This window comes from Anguilla anguilla, chromosome 14 (assembly GCF_013347855.1).
Source record: "Anguilla anguilla isolate fAngAng1 chromosome 14, fAngAng1.pri, whole genome shotgun sequence".
NCBI lineage: Eukaryota > Metazoa > Chordata > Actinopteri > Anguilliformes > Anguillidae > Anguilla > Anguilla anguilla.
In genome coordinates this window covers 29,126,869-29,142,422 of record NC_049214.1, presented here as the reverse complement: position 1 = coordinate 29,142,422, position 15,554 = coordinate 29,126,869, and the positions used below count along the sequence as shown (strand labels likewise).

At 42.3% G+C, this 15,554-nt stretch overlaps 1 long non-coding RNA gene across 6 annotated transcripts; it reads left to right on the top strand.

Annotated features, from left to right (window-relative positions):
* The first annotated feature begins 1,372 nt into the window (after positions 1-1,372).
* LOC118212799 lies at positions 1,373-7,917 on the top strand. 6 transcript variants are annotated; one of them, XR_004762309.1, is made up of 9 exons: positions 1,374-2,113; positions 2,875-3,925; positions 4,033-4,168; positions 4,544-4,673; positions 5,046-5,169; positions 5,954-6,075; positions 6,252-6,666; positions 6,889-7,099; positions 7,213-7,914. It is a non-coding gene; the product is annotated as an uncharacterized LOC118212799 (long non-coding RNA). The 6 variants fall into 6 exon arrangements; XR_004762308.1 differs by having other exon boundaries at positions 1,373-2,113; positions 2,875-4,168; positions 7,213-7,917; XR_004762311.1 differs by lacking the exon at positions 4,033-4,168.
* Positions 7,918-15,554: the final 7,637 nt, after the last annotated feature.

The following is a 15,554-nucleotide window of genomic DNA, read 5'->3' as shown; positions in this document are numbered from 1 at the left end:
TCCTTAGTCTTATGTGCTCAGATAAACAAAACTGAAACAAAACTCAAACTGCTGCTTTTCGAAGGAAACAAATGTTTATATTTTTTTTGCTGTATTTGCCATCTGTTAGTGTGTATTTCATGATAAAAAAACTGACAAAAAACATAATTGACTAGGCCAGTTTTGGGGTGATGGGGCACATTTATCGGCGCTAGGCAATGGCTTTTTGAGTAATTTCCACCTTGTACTCCTTAGATTATGTTAGTACCAGAGTTCAGGATAGTAACAACAATACAGTACAGTGAATCACATAGAAAGGTTGTCTTTGCCCATACTGTACTTTTTCTTGTAAATAATGAAAAAGAGCAAATATTGCATTTAGGTAGCAAGCATTTCTTTTATTACTACACATTGTTTATATACATAGCCAAAAATATAAAGCACATATAAAGGCCTTTACCATAGGCTAGGAATAGCTAGACACCATAGCAAATTCACTGAAGTGGGCAAGCACAGTCTGATGTAGGATACGAAAGAAAGAAAGAAAGAAAGAAAGAAAGAAAGAAAAGTCATTTACAGCTTCAGAAAGCACCAGTTCATATTTATATTTATGTGTATTTGGTTTACCAACCAAATTTCTATTTATTTTGGTACCCAGATAGCATGTGACTCCGGGCCGGATCTGATCTGATTCTGGCCCGAAGTCAGCAATGCCAGGCCGGACTCGGTGCAGATCTGGCCCAGAGTCGCTTGCTATCTGGGTTGTCATCAGGGCCAGCCCGACCCAATAAACAAAGTAAACATTTGTTTAGGGCCCTGCGATTGGTTTGGGGCCCCCTCCCTCCAAGATATATATAAATACATATATTTTTAATAAATAATTGTGTTCCCTAAGACAATGGCTTTTTCATTCATCTAAATATATTTCTATTGGTGCCAAATCTTGCTGGCTGGGGCTTGGGGGGTGGTTTTAGACCAAAACAGAGGGCCCCATATAGACTTTTTGTTTAGGGCCCCCAAAAACCTTGGGCTGGCCCTGGTTGTCATTGTCTATCTTTGTTATAAAAAATAAAATAAAAACAGTAGCTATGATAACACAGAATGGCTGACAGTACAGGAAACATATTGACTGCAGGATTGTTGTAGCTAGCCTGTAAAAAATAATAGGCTATAGTTACCTAGGTAATCACAACTTCTGGCTATTTCAGTGTTTCTAGCTTACCAACTAGCTTTAACGTTAGTCAAGTGTAGACTAGCCGAATGCTCATATAAAAATATTAATTATTACTTTAACAGGCAGAAATATTAGAAACCATGTCAGAAATGTTTTGTCACAATGAGTCACTTGTTTTCTTCCATAAAATTTTGTAGCTAACCAGCTACTAGATGCAAGTTTGTCAGACTATCTGAAAGCTTTCTCCTGGTACCCAGCTGGTCCACGTCAATGCTCTGTGTTTTACAGGTTTACCGCGATCTTTCACGTTTAGGTGCCCAGTGAGCATGCTCTACAGCCAAAAAGCCCCATGGTTAAACATGGAAGCCTCCATGAACTGGCTTCATGCGCTTAAATGACACGCTCCCAGCAGATGCTGTCTCCAGATCTTGTATGTCTCGATGGTATAGCTCGGATGTTCCACGGGAAGGCCCGCCTTTACCGCTGACAGCCTGACACTCATGCACATTAGCTGCACAAGCATGGGAACGAATCATTCCGATTGATGATCCGGTAGATAAGTTCACTTTAAAGATTTGTTTTTCGAAAAATCGTGCGTTCACTTATTGCCCGACATTGCACAACAGATGTATTACCGACAGTACTAATTTAAAGCTAGACAGCTAGTAGAAAGCACTAGGTTGAGATATTCTAGACACCTAGCATACTAGCAACCACAACAATGGCAGAGAAATATCTACCAAAATTACCAGTTCCGCCTTTGTCGACAACGGCATATACTGATAAAAAATGCAAGAAAAGAAAGACTGATGAAGAAAAGATGTCGACCAAAAAGAAATTAAACCGAGCAAGAGACAAGACAAGAGTGAACATCGGATTGGCTTTTCAGCGATGGCGAGAGCTGAGAAATTTGAAAGGCTTCAAAAGTGACGGCGAGCTTGCTGTATTTCTTCTGGACAGGTAATTATCTTGCTTGTTGTACTACTGTTGTAATCGACGTATGATAGCTAGCAAATTTTGGCTAGTTAGCTGACGTACGTTATTAGCGTTAGCCCTCTGTTTACATTATGCTGGATGTGTTATTTTGCAGTTTATCTATAGCTAGCTACGTTTATAGCTATGCTGTTCAACGGTAAAACAAATAGCACTCTCTAGTTCTGGTGTGTAGGCATAGTCAGAGCCAAATGCTCTCACCCTGGAATCTCTAACATGTATAAATATATAATTCACTGCGCATCGTAATTCAAATTTAGCCTCGTAAATAGAAAAAATAGTGTTGCAATTTTGATGTTTGTAGTCCTAAAACCCGGAAGTGAAAAGCCCTATAGATTGGCGGCCTAGAGGGCGTGTATTCCTGCCTCTCGCCCAATGCACGCTGAGACAGGCTCCAGCACCGCCCGCGACCCTGCCCAGCATAAGCGGGTGCAGATAATGCTTTTTCGCTGTTGTGCTTCTGTCCAGTAATCGCATAGTCTTTTTTTATCTTTATGTTCATGATCGTATTTTTTTTAGCGTAATTTGTTGAAATCATTGGTATTAATTTAATGGCACGAAACAGACCTAGGATGAATAATATAATCGTATAAATGTTTTGTTTATAGTAACTATTATTGAGAAATAATTAAATACATGTTAGTAAGCAACTTATTGAAAATATATTATTAAAGCGGTACATCCGTCAAGAAAGCACAAGTTTTAATTTCTTAAATGTGTGGGCCCAGGTATTGCGCGATGAAGACACAGGAAAACCTGAGGCAGAAAAGAACAAGAACAAGAAAAAATGGCCATGGAAGAGGGGCAAAAAGACCCGGTCCATGTCTGCGGAGGAGCCAGCTGTTATCGTCAGCTGCACAGAGCATCCAGCCCTTCAACTGCAGAGACCAGCTTGCCCCGACAAGCAGCTGCGCAGGGCAGCCGGCTGTTCCGACTGACTGCGCAGAGCAGCCCGCCTCTGACAACTGACTGCAGAGACCAGCCGGCCCTGACTACTGACTGAGCAGAGCAGACGGCCCTGACAACAGACTGCACAGAGCAGCTGGACCTGACAACAAACTGCGCAGAGCAGCTGGACCTGACAACAAACTACACAGAGCAGCTGGACCTGACAACAAACTGCACAGAGCAGCTGGACCTGACAACCAACTGCGCAGAGCAGCTGGACCTGACAACCAACTGCGCAGAGCAGCTGGACCTGACAACCAACTGCACAGAGCAGCCAGCCCTGACAACCAACTGCGCAGAGCAGCTGGATCTGACAACCAACTGCGCAGAGCAGCCGGCCCTGACAACCAACTGCGCAGAGCAGCTGGACCTGACAACCAACTGCGCAGAGCAGCCGGCCCTGACAACCAACTGCGCAGAGCAGCCGGCTGTTCCGACTGACTGCGCAGAGCATCCAGCTCTTATAAACAACTGCAAACAGCAGCCAGGGCAGACAGCTAACTGCACCTAGCATCGGGCTCTTAGACCAAAATGCACAAGTGGAGCAGGCCCTGACAAAAAACTGCATGCAGCGGACTGCTTTCACAAATTTACTGCACACAGCAGGCAATCCTAATGCGCAGTGGAGCAGGCCTGGACAACCAGCTGCGCAGTGCTGCCAGCTCTGCCCATAGATTGCACAAACCCGACTGTCCTGACCTCAGCAGAAGCAGTGGCTCCTTCCGATCACCTGCGCAGAACATAAGCATGACTGCGCAGAGCACACTGCCATGTCCATATACTCGGCACGTACTCCATCCCATCCTTCTGTCTTCCCATCAGTCTTGGGAGGTAATGTTTTCTTCTCTAGCACTCAAAGCCTTCATCATACTGTCTGATTTATACTGTTCTGAGGAAAAATGGAAAATAATATAAAATAATTAGGCATATTTCCCTAGTTGTGGCAATCTTTCTACACTTTCTTATGGCTGAGATGAAGTTTGGTGAACTACGCAACAGTTTCAAAAAGTTCCTGGAAGAGCATGTCAGTCAGGATGACACCCAGAGTAACAGCCTGAATTACACAGTACTTGGGTAAGAAGTTCCTTCAAGACTAATTCAAGGCCTAATTAAAATTTCCTTAAAGCCATGTATAATATTGTCAGGTGTGTCTAAGAAAAGTTGTCATAGGTTCAGCTTTTGCATTCCTCATCTTTCACTCTCTGTGTTCTTCAAAGATTTTTATTAACGTTATTACATACGTTTGGACTGGAGTCCAGTCTGGACTGCTTGACATAAGCGTGACACCATACTTCATCTTCCTTCATCTACATCTTCCTGCCCCTTGTCTCTGAGACCCTTGAGTTCAGCCTCTGCTCAGAAAAAAAAAATCTGCCACCAGGTCTGAATGACCTGCGGTTACCTGACTTATGTACAACTCGGTGGTAAGAAGTGTTTGTCTCACCACAGGTTACTAAATCTGGAGAACACGTTACATGAATGCCACTCTCCAGAGTCTCATTAGTTTACAAAATTACATCAAGGACATCAGGAGAGAGGAGGGCAGCTAGAGGCCAAATATGACGACGCACTTCCTGAAGTATGTTTATACCTCTACTGTTGCTGAAGTACTGCATTCAAACATCAGTGCTGTTAACACCAATATCAGTGTTTTCATCTTGACCATAGGTCAGAGGTGAATTTCTGGCTTTCATGCCCATGTCTGCTTTTTTATGTAACAAGCTTGAACATTGATGTTCTTAATTAAAATTACTGATAATCTAACGATTGACAGCTGAAAACTGTTCTTGTGTTGCTATATAAAATCTGGTCAACTACAGTCTAATCGTGGTGTTCTCAGCCTGAGTCCTGGCATTCCTTTTTATACATTGGTTTCTTTTACAGCCATAATTGCTCGGATCTCCTTTTGTAGCTGTCTGGCTTTCTTTGTTGACTCTGGCACCCCCTGCAGGTGCCTGGTGGATGTGCACTCAGTCCAGGACAGCTGCAGCAGTAATAAAAAGACTGGTTTGCTGAAGACCCAGAAAAAGTCAGTCTCACAGAACAATTGGGACTTCTGTGGGTATAAACAACAGGTGAGAGGCTAGGCTACACATACATGCACACATAAGTATACACAGAGCAGGGTTCTCCAATGAAGTCCTGAGGTCCAGAGTATTATTTTTTTTATGGTGCATACAGGCCACACATTTTCCACAAACAATGGAACAAATAAAACGATTCATAAAAGTAGTAGTCAATGGTAAGTCATTTATGTCAAAACTGATAGTTGTAGGAAACATGAACATACTTGTAGGTGCAATAGTAGGTGCAAAATGGGGATTGAGCATGTAGTTCTATTCAGCACATGAGTTTGAGGACATAGTGTTTGATGTAACATAGGTGGGGTAGTAACCTGTCAGATTCTCTGTTGCAGGCTGCAGCCCGCTCCATTACTAGCAGGCTATCTCTGTTGTCTTGCAGGACGCTCATGAGTTAGTACATGAAGTTTTATAAATTCTGCTCGATGCAAGGAAGTTTCAAAGGGTGCTGTCAAAAAGCTTTTCAGCAAAACAGGAAGATTTGTGAGCAGGTGTTCATTTCCCATATTTATCGATTTTTTAAAATAAGGAAATTGCAATTGATGAATTCTAAATAAAATAAAAAATTAAAGAAACTGCCTATTTACAAACTACCCTCTCCAAGCACCTGTCGGGGATTGTGTGCAGGTGTCCACACAGTTTCAGCCTTGTACTGAATGCATGAATTTACTTTGAGTCCATTTCCTTCATTGAATGAATTTCAATGGAAATTGAAATTGATAGTTTTCCCTGCCTGGCTTGTGAATATCAACGTCTGTTTCTCTGGTTCACTCTCCAGGCTGCGGGATGAGGGTAAGCAAAACGGACTCCTATAATTCCCTGTGAGTGGGAAGTCTGGCACTCTACTTCAAGGAAAGCTTGCAGCTGGACCCACGTCACTGAGCAACATCAAAGTTGTCGGTTAGTGCTGAATGCTTTGCTTTGTGGTCTGTGAGATCAGTGCTGAATGCTGTGCTTTTTAGTCTGTGCGGTTGGGTTGAATATGTTGCTGTTCTTTATGGCCTGTGGAAGTCAGTGTTCAATGTATTACAGTGGTCTGTGAGCTCACTGCTAAATGCTGTGCTTTGTTGTTGCAGGTATGTGAGGTAGAGTGTCAGTGCTACGTGTGCTTTGCTCAGTTTGCCTCTGTGGAGCATAAACTACAATCACTGCCTCTTTCAGCCTCTCAGTCTCTCAGTCAGTATCCATCTTTCAGTATATGAAGCCTGGACCCTGAGACTGGCAGCACATACCTGGCTAAGTAAAGGACTCTTCAGTGTCCAGAGTGCAGGTTATGCAGCTCAATCCAGGCTGAAGTTGGAGAAGCTGCAGGACCCACTACAAATCTCCCCACTGCTCAGCCTGCAGACCCACAGCAAGGCCAACACATGCAGGCCAGGGATTCACAGAACAGCCGGGTGATTCTCCCTCTCCCTCGGGCAGTTATGAATACAGGCTCGCCAGTGTGCTGTCTCATATTGGGTCCAGCATGCGTCATGATAAGGCACCCAGGTATGAAACTGATGTGAACCATCTTTTCCATTATATGCCTGCTAAATTAATGTAATATTAATTAAAATAAACAACTGTGATGATGATGAATTAGATTAGTTTATCATCTGTGCGATGAAGGACCAGATACCCTCACCCTCTTGTGTGTTTTTTAGCACTATGATGTCAGTCTGATCAGGAGCTATTTTCAGTATGTGATCACCCCCTTCTGTAATCCTGCAGGTCATTGTATCAGTGAATGCGCTGACCAGGATGGAAACTGGCTGTCATTTGATGATGAAACAGTGAAGAAAACTGACCTGGAGTCAGTGCTCAGCCAGCTGTGCATACCTGCTCTTCTATGAGTACAGGCAAGAGCCGGTCCATGCCAATAGCCCTGCTGTTCTGAGTATAGTACATGTAGGACCACTACTGTTCTGTGAATACAGCACAGGTACGAATGCTGCTGTTCTGTGAGGGCAGTTAAAAGCTGATTGTGGCTACAGCATCTCGTGTGCTTCTGTATAGGAGGAGATCTGCAGCCAGCATAACGGATGTCTGTTTTAGGGGTGCTGGTAAATGGACCTGGAGAGAGCAGTGAAGGAGAGACCACGGGCCAGTCTCTCAATGCCGAAACACCAGAGGGCCAGCCTCTCCCAGCCCAGAAACACCAGGACCAGCCTCTCAACCCAGAAAAAATCAGGGCCAGCCTCTCAACCCAGAATCACCAAGTCCAGCTTCTTTCAACCCAACGCAGAAACTCCTGGGCCAGCCTATTTCAACCCCACTCAGAAACACCAGGGCCAGCTTCTTTCAACTGAACCCAGAAACACCAGAGCCAGCCTTTCTCAACTCGACCCACCAATTTTTCCCTTGAGCATGGGGGTTGCAACAACATTAATCATGAAATTTTAAAAATGTTGTCATAATATTTTAAATCGTAAAATTTGAATGTACATAGATCAATTAAATTTTTGTTGAAGCGATTATTCTGTTTCGGGGGAGAACCGTGGATTGTCTTCACTCTCCCGAGCCAGCAGCAGGAGCCGTGCATGAGTATGCTTGTACATAGTTCACGAGTTGGGCATTCCAAATTCAGAAGGGACTGGAGATGCCAAAAATAAATAAATAAAATAAATTTAAATTTCCTCTCAAATTATGATGTGCTTAGAGTGAATAATCACCTCAGTAGGGATATGTCTATGTATGCTTTGGTTGCTGCCATCTTGAATTGATGGTTATTTTGCCATAAAAAAATTTTTTTATATACTTTTCCCACTTTCACCAGGTTGAATCGCTGGAAAATTTGCACACATAGAGATGTGATGGTAGTCAATTGAAATTGCATTATTTAAGCAATGACATAATGGGAATGGTAATATACTTAGCAAAATTAATCCCAAATCTTTCAGAAACTGCGGTGCCTTATACACTGATCACAGATGTAAAATATTACTTCATCACACAGGGTATTAAACTATCAATGGACATCTCTAAAGCTGGCCTCAGAGCTGTAGTGCGATGCAAAATGGAGCAGCAGTAGCATACACCTCAAAAGCACTAGACTAACCGAAGCTCAAGTCAGCTAGGTGCAAATCAAAAAGGAGACAATTCATAATTGTATCAGTAGCTAGCTAATATTGTTATCAGGAATGATCACCGTTCTAAATTCATGGTAAATGGTAAATGGACTGCATTTATATAGCGCTTTTATCCAAAGCGCTTTACAATTGATGCCTCCCATTCGCCAGAGCAGTTCGGGGTTAGGTGTCTTGCTCAAGGACACTTCGACACGCCCAGGGCGGGGTTTGAACCGGCAACCCTCCGACTGCCAGACAATCGGTCTTACCTCCTGAGCTATGTCGCCCCAATATGCTGACTACCGCTGATACTACATCTACTTGTAATTACAGAAGCTGCAATGTATGATAAAGAACAAGTTTAATATCGAATATCTTAACATTAGACCTTACACACTAGCAAAACCAGTCTTAAAACCAGTTTAGACTCCTTAAAAAGTCCACACTACCAGGGGTTTAAACACGTTTTAGTTAAAAACCCCTCGGAGGTAAAATCGAAAACGATTTTTTAAATCCTTAACTGGTTTTAGCTTTAAATATGTACAGGATCGGTTTTTTAAACCTTCCTGTAGAATTATTTTCCTTGTGTCATAAATGAATGTCCATTGGTGGTAGGCCTACGCGCGAGTTCCGAGGGAGTTTCAAATGTCTTCATACTTAGTTGAACATTTATATTCATTTTACTATAATATTCACATTCACTGCCAACGCAGTCAACTTTGTCGGAGGAGACACGACGCAAACACGTGGAAAGGGACAAATTGATTAGCGTCGTCTTTTTTAAACTGTAAACCGTCACTATGGTTGCCATGGCACACAAAATTTCAAATCTGTTGTCAAGGAAACGTGCTGTGTGACTGAAAACCACCTACCAGTTTTGGCAGTTTGGAGAATTTGTCTCAAATCTGACTACTATTTGAGAAATCACTGCGACTTTTAGTGATCTTTTGTGACTGCCTATTTTTTAAATAGGCTACATTTGGCGATATTTTAGCGATTTAAAAAAACGGAGCTCAGCCATTGTCCAATATTGTGAACAGCCATGCCCTGCCATAACGCTTATTTGTTGTTTCTGCAGACTGACCTTTTCCCAGTCGATATCACACTGGTATTTATTCATTTATTTAATTTGTAAAAATGTGTCCCACCAATCACTTCAGTTAGTCTGAAGTCCAACACTGACCTGGAGCTCTCACTCAGGTCTCTGTAGGCCACACACACATACATCTACACTTTACACACTACTATCAAGTGTGAGTTTTAATATTTGGTGATTTTTGTAAAAAAATAAATAAATAAAGGAGACATTGGGAGATGAATTTTGGAGATTTTCAGTTGGAGGGGTTTGGCAATGTTGCACCTTATCCAAGGCATTCAAGTAATGTGTAGGAACAGGTCAAGGTAGCAAAAAACCTCTCAAATAAAATGCAGAAAGAAATGCCAAATGCAATACATGCTGAGCACTTTGGTCTTGAAAAATGAAAGCTCAGTCCCAGAGAACAGGCTATTCCGGCCAGGAATGACCATGACATTGAAAGAGTGGTGTCAAAGTGCGACATCTGTCGCACACACAGGAACTCGCAACAGAAAGAAACAGTGATGTCTCATGAGACACCACAATGACCATGGCAAGAGCTAGGAACTGAATTCAGTTCAATTAGCTGATATTGCTGATGGATGAAGGATGAGGCATCGTGTTGCCATGGAAGCAGAAATCTGTGCAATGTATTCTATACGGACTGAGGAGCTTCAGAAAGACAGCATCATTACCTCAGCTGGTCCTGAGTCCATGTGTCTTTCAAAAGTTCAGCATCTGAAGTATATACTATTACAACTGCCCTAAACAGGAGTCCTAACTGCTAAACCCTTAGCTGATTCCACTGTGACATACTATTACACACACTGTTAGCACACACTTTCACCTAGAGCACCTAATATTCTTGACTATTATATTTACTGTACATAGCACAGAGATGTAATATATGGGATCAATTCAGGCCTGCAATCTGAATCAGGAATCTGAAAGCGTTTGTTTACAAGCACAGCTCTTTAACCCTGTCTTCATGTGACGTGGCAGGTTTGTGTTAGCCTTGGGTACGAGCTGACAGGGGGGAGAACTGCCCTGGGTCCCAGCGCTGTACTCTCGTTCTGCACAAGCCTGCTCCCAGCACCTTAAACCCAGCATTACACAAACATCACAATGGTTAAAATAGAAAAAAGTATATACAGTATAAAGTACTACAGACTGGGCCTTCGCTTCAGTATCATCTTTTGCAGGAAATTATCCTCTAAACATTTCCTTTTGAAATGCCACTTCTGCAGGAATAATGAGGTTACGATTTTCCTGCGTCTTCACTTTGTTTTTATGAAATGGGCCTCTATGGTGACCATTATTGAGATATTGTCATCTCCCTGCATGGGTCATGTTGTTAATGAGGAACTGATGCTTCCATCACGTTTCTTTCAGATAAATAAATCATTTCCATGCTTTTGACTGACTGTGGAGAGGAGTGGGGTGTGACTGTGTTACATTATTACAAAAAACAAAAACAAAACAATCCTTTGAGAAAGAGGTCTTCTAGTTTCATATTATTTCTACAACCCAGGAGTTTCTCCATTTGAAAATTTGGTTGTCATAAGCAATGAATGTCTAATGTTGTGAGGCATTGCATTAACGAACACGATTCATTCATTGTGCCGAGTGTCTTGCAATTAAGAAAGTATCAACTAAAAACAGCCGCAGACACCAGGGGTGCGGGTGACTTTTTTCTTTCATTAAAGCAATGATGGCCTAATTTAAGAACCATTTAAAGCATTGTGGCATCCATTTGACTTTGTTGCCAGCAATTATACTAGAGACTTTCACTCAGCTTGGAGTGAAAAATCACTCAAAACTCAGCCATCCCCACTCTACTCCTAATTTTTCTGATTATACTTCTGGGTTAAATGGATAGTGATTACAGCAGCAGTATTCACTGAATTTCATTTAGCAGAGCCCAATCTTGCATGAAGATCCATTTATCAATAGATATGCCTTAGTTTTGTGTATGCTTCCACCCTCTAGTGGTTAATAAACAAATAGCAATTTCTGCATTAAATGGTAAATGGTAATGGACTTCATTTATATAGCGCTTTACAATTGATGCCTCTCATTCACCCATTCACACTCACACGCCAATGGTGAAAGGCTGCCGTGCAAGGTACCAATCAGCTTGTTGGGAGCAATTAGGGGTTAGGGATACTTCGACACTCCCAGGGCGGGGGATCGAACCAGCAACCCTCCGACTGCCAGACAACCGCCCTTACCGCCTGAGCTATGTCGCCCTGCATTAACCTGGGATGTAATGAGATAAGAGAACCAGAGCTGTCAAGACAAAATGAAACCATTTAATTTGACAAGTGGGCACAATTCAACAGATTATCATAAATCAAAATAGCCCATGCACCCCTATGCACAAATAATAAATGCTAAGAATGGACCACAATGGAAATAAGCCTTTGGGTTTTATTGTGTTTTTATCCTTTTGATGATTTCTGTATCTGGGGCATCTTTAGCTAGAGGGGCCACTTGTATTTTAATGATCATAAAGAATTTCAATCAATCAATCAACAGGTATCCACCCACTGACTGCCACTCATGCTTCTTGATTGGCTTAATCAAATTCAAATTCCTACAGCCAATTACAGCCTGGCAGCCTGTGTAGAAAGCCAGCTGTGGGCACACCTGTCGGCCATCTTTGCCATTGACTTGTGTTGTGTGAGTTTGTGCCTGGTCTACCATTTATTATTTGTGCAAAGGGGTGCATGGGCTATTTTGATTTATGTCACAATTTCACCTGTTGTATTTTTTTCTTTTGTGGTATATTAGTTAAGTGTGATTTAATTTTAAGATGGTCCTGGTTTTGTTTGTTGTTTTAGCCTTTAAAGGGAAGTAACATAAGTTAAAAGTGACATGGCAGTTTTGCAAAGTACAGGAGAGTAGTTTTATTTACAAAACGGTGCAACAAGGAGACAAAAAAGACCTGGATGAGCCCAGGCCAAAACGGCAAACAAAACCAAGATTCAAAGTGCAAAGATAAAAAATGCAAAGATAAAACTTTGGCTTAAATAATTGGGCCTTCACCAGCTTTTTAAAAAAATTATTTACAAATTCTACATTTACCACAGTAGGTTTTTTTCATTTACCATCAGCTTGTTTTACGTTTACAGGAAGCCTCACATTTACCAGGGGTTTTACATTTACTTTGTTTGTAGGAAAGGCTATGCTGTTCTTTGCATGTAGATGTTCATGAGTTTTAAAACATTCTTTCTATCCCCAGCTCTGCAATCAACCTAGACAACTAGATGCATCAATCAATCGACACCAAGTAAGACCATAGTTATGTACTTTTCACTGGTTGGATGCCGCTGTGCTCAAGACTTCCGCTTTTTTTCAGTTGTGTGGAGATTGTTGCTTATGCTTGGTGAGAGTTGTTGACAAGAAGTGAAGATTATATTTTTTAAGTTTGAATCTCCGTTTTTTGATTCCTGTGAGGAATTTGTGGTGATTGATATCATTTTCTTCTAGTTTATGGCTGCGTTGGTGCTGTGCTGTTCAGAAGCGATTGCTGCTGACTAGACATTGCTGCTGTCTTTGTATTTTCTGAACTGATTATGTAGCGATCTGATGCTATTGTGATGTAGTGAATTAATTGTAGGTGTATAGATCTTAGCTTAGCTGAGCTGTTGCCGAAGCCCTGGTACTGACTTGAGAGTTAGTAGCATTTGAGAGAGAGAGTGGTTTAAGTGAGGAGCTAGAAGCAATGCTGCTGTTGCTGCTGCACGGTTGGTGGTGTTGGTGGTGGGTTGTAGGTGGGTCTGCCAGAAGACTTCAAAGGTAAAGAGCTGGTTATGTACTTTCACTGGTGGAATGCCGCTGTGCTGAAGTGTGTTTTTTCTTTCGGCTTTTTGGAGATTGTTGCTTATTGTCATTATTTTTCTGGACTGATTATGCTGTGATATAACTATTATGATGTTGTGAATTAATTGTAGGTGTATAGATCTTAGCTGTGTGTTGCTGAAAGTTCTGGTGCTGATTTGAGAGTTAGTGGCATTTGAGAGAGTAGTTTAGGTGAGAAGCTAGAAGCAGTACTGCTGCTGCTGCTGCACAGTTGGTGTTGGTGGTGGGTTGTAGGTTGCCAGAAGACGTCAAAGGTAAGGAGCTGGTTATGTACTTTCACTGGTGGAGTGCCGCTGTGTTTTTTCTTTAGGCTTATTGGAGATTGTTGCTTATGCTACACTAGGTGAGAATTGTTGTTGAGGAGTGAGGATTATATTTTTAATTAGGGCAAAATGTGTAGATTATTTTGATTTCCATTTTGGTGCTGTCACTGTTTTTCTGGACTGATTATGCTGTGATATTATAATTATTATTATTATATGATGTGGTGGGTGAATTATAGGTGTAGAGATCTTGGCTGTGTGTTGCTGAAAGATCTGGTGCTGATTTGAGTTAGTGGCATTTGAGAGAGGGTAGTTTAGGTGAGAAGCTAGAAGCAGTGCTGCTGCTGCTGCTGCACAGTTGGTGTTGGTGGTGGGTTGTAGGTTGCCAGAAGACTGCAAAGGTAAGGAGCTGGTTATGTAGCCTACTTTCACTGGTGGAATGCCGCTGTGCTGAAGTGTGTTTTTTCTTTTGGCTTTTTGGAGATTGTTGCTTATTGTCATTGTTTTTCTGGACTGATTATGCTGTGATATAATAATAATAACATTACGATGTTGTGGTGAATTAATTATAGGTGTAGAGATCTTAGCTGTATGTTGCTGAAAGATCTGGTGCTGATTTGAAAGTTAGTGGCATTTGAGAGAGTAGTTTAGGTGAGAAGCTGGAAGCAGTGCTGCCGCACAGTTGGTGTTGGTGGTGGGTTGTAGGTTGCCAGAAGACGTCAAAGGTGCGGGCATGCTTATTTCAAAGCTGGTTTTTGCTGTTGGTTTTTTCAAATGTGTTGATGCTGTTTTTTTTTTTTTTTTTTTTTTTTTTTTTTTTTTTCAATGATGCTGCTGCAGTGATGGAAAATGGTGATGCTACAGTGATGTCTGATTTGTTGCATGGTCTTAAATTCCAAGTTTCTATATTCCTTTATTAGAATGGTTTCAGGTTTTTTGAGTGAAGGGCTTTGGTTGCTTTTTTGTTGTGCTGGTACGTGGTTTTTAGAGAAGGTGAGGGGAAAATGTTACTGACAGAGTAGTTTGTAGATGCTTGCAGATTTTAGCTTTGAGCTTAGAAGGGCTCGGCGGTTACCTGTGTTGCAGTTGATTAGATTGTCTGGAGTAAATGTGTAAAATAGGATTTTTGAGTGGTCTGACTGGCTTACTGACTGAGGTTCAGAGTTTGCTTATGTCCATGGCTATGGTGTCCATAGTGTATGTGCCCTGAGATGGATAGGTGTACCTCTAGCCCAATTCATGCTGGGATAGGCTCCAGTGAACTCCCTCCCCTCCCATTGCCCTTCCCCCATCACCCCCCTCTCTGGTGAGAGAAGGTGAGTATGAATAGAATGAGACAGAAGTGGACAAGTTGAGTGGGAGAAATCCTCACACTGGAGCTGGAACATATCATGGAAATAGATCTGATGAAGATGATGAAAATAAGCTGCTGATGTGCTATTCACTTGTGGAAGAGATGCTTGAGTGGATGCAGATGGAGGAGAAGAGCTTTGTTATCCTGCTGTAGAAGTGTCATGTTTTTTGGGTGAACATGACAAGGCGGATCATCGCGCTATAGAACTAGGCATGACCTGGCTCAATGCAGAGGTTGGCTTGCACTACATATGCACCTGCTATACTTCTATATCCAGGATGTAGTCAATGCTGGGAAGCTTTGCAAGTCACTGTGTTCAACTGCCTGTTGTCCACACAGAATTGGAGGGAGATATTTTTCTTCCACACCAGCACTGTTAGGGACTCGCGGTGACTCTTGGATGGACAGATCATGGCTGCTGCTAACCTCTCCCAGACCATAGCCTCCGCCTCCTCCCGGCCCTGGGTCTCACATTGAGACTGGAAGGACTTTGTTCACCGGAAGGGGCTAAACAAGTTTGGAGAAGACTGTGCTGACAGCACCAGGCCTTGTGTCTCAGGAGCACCACCTTTCTCCACTTTCTGCATCTAGTCATCTGAGTGATGTCTTGTCCTCTTCACATTCACCATGTCACAGAGTGAGCAGCCAGACCACTTCCTCAGGCTTCTGACTGGCTTCTCGGTTTGTGCTGGAATCAGCTCCATCCACTTTGAACCAAGTGATTGTCATCCGCCTTGTCCTTGCTTCTCTTCAGTACCAGCCTCCTTGAGTCG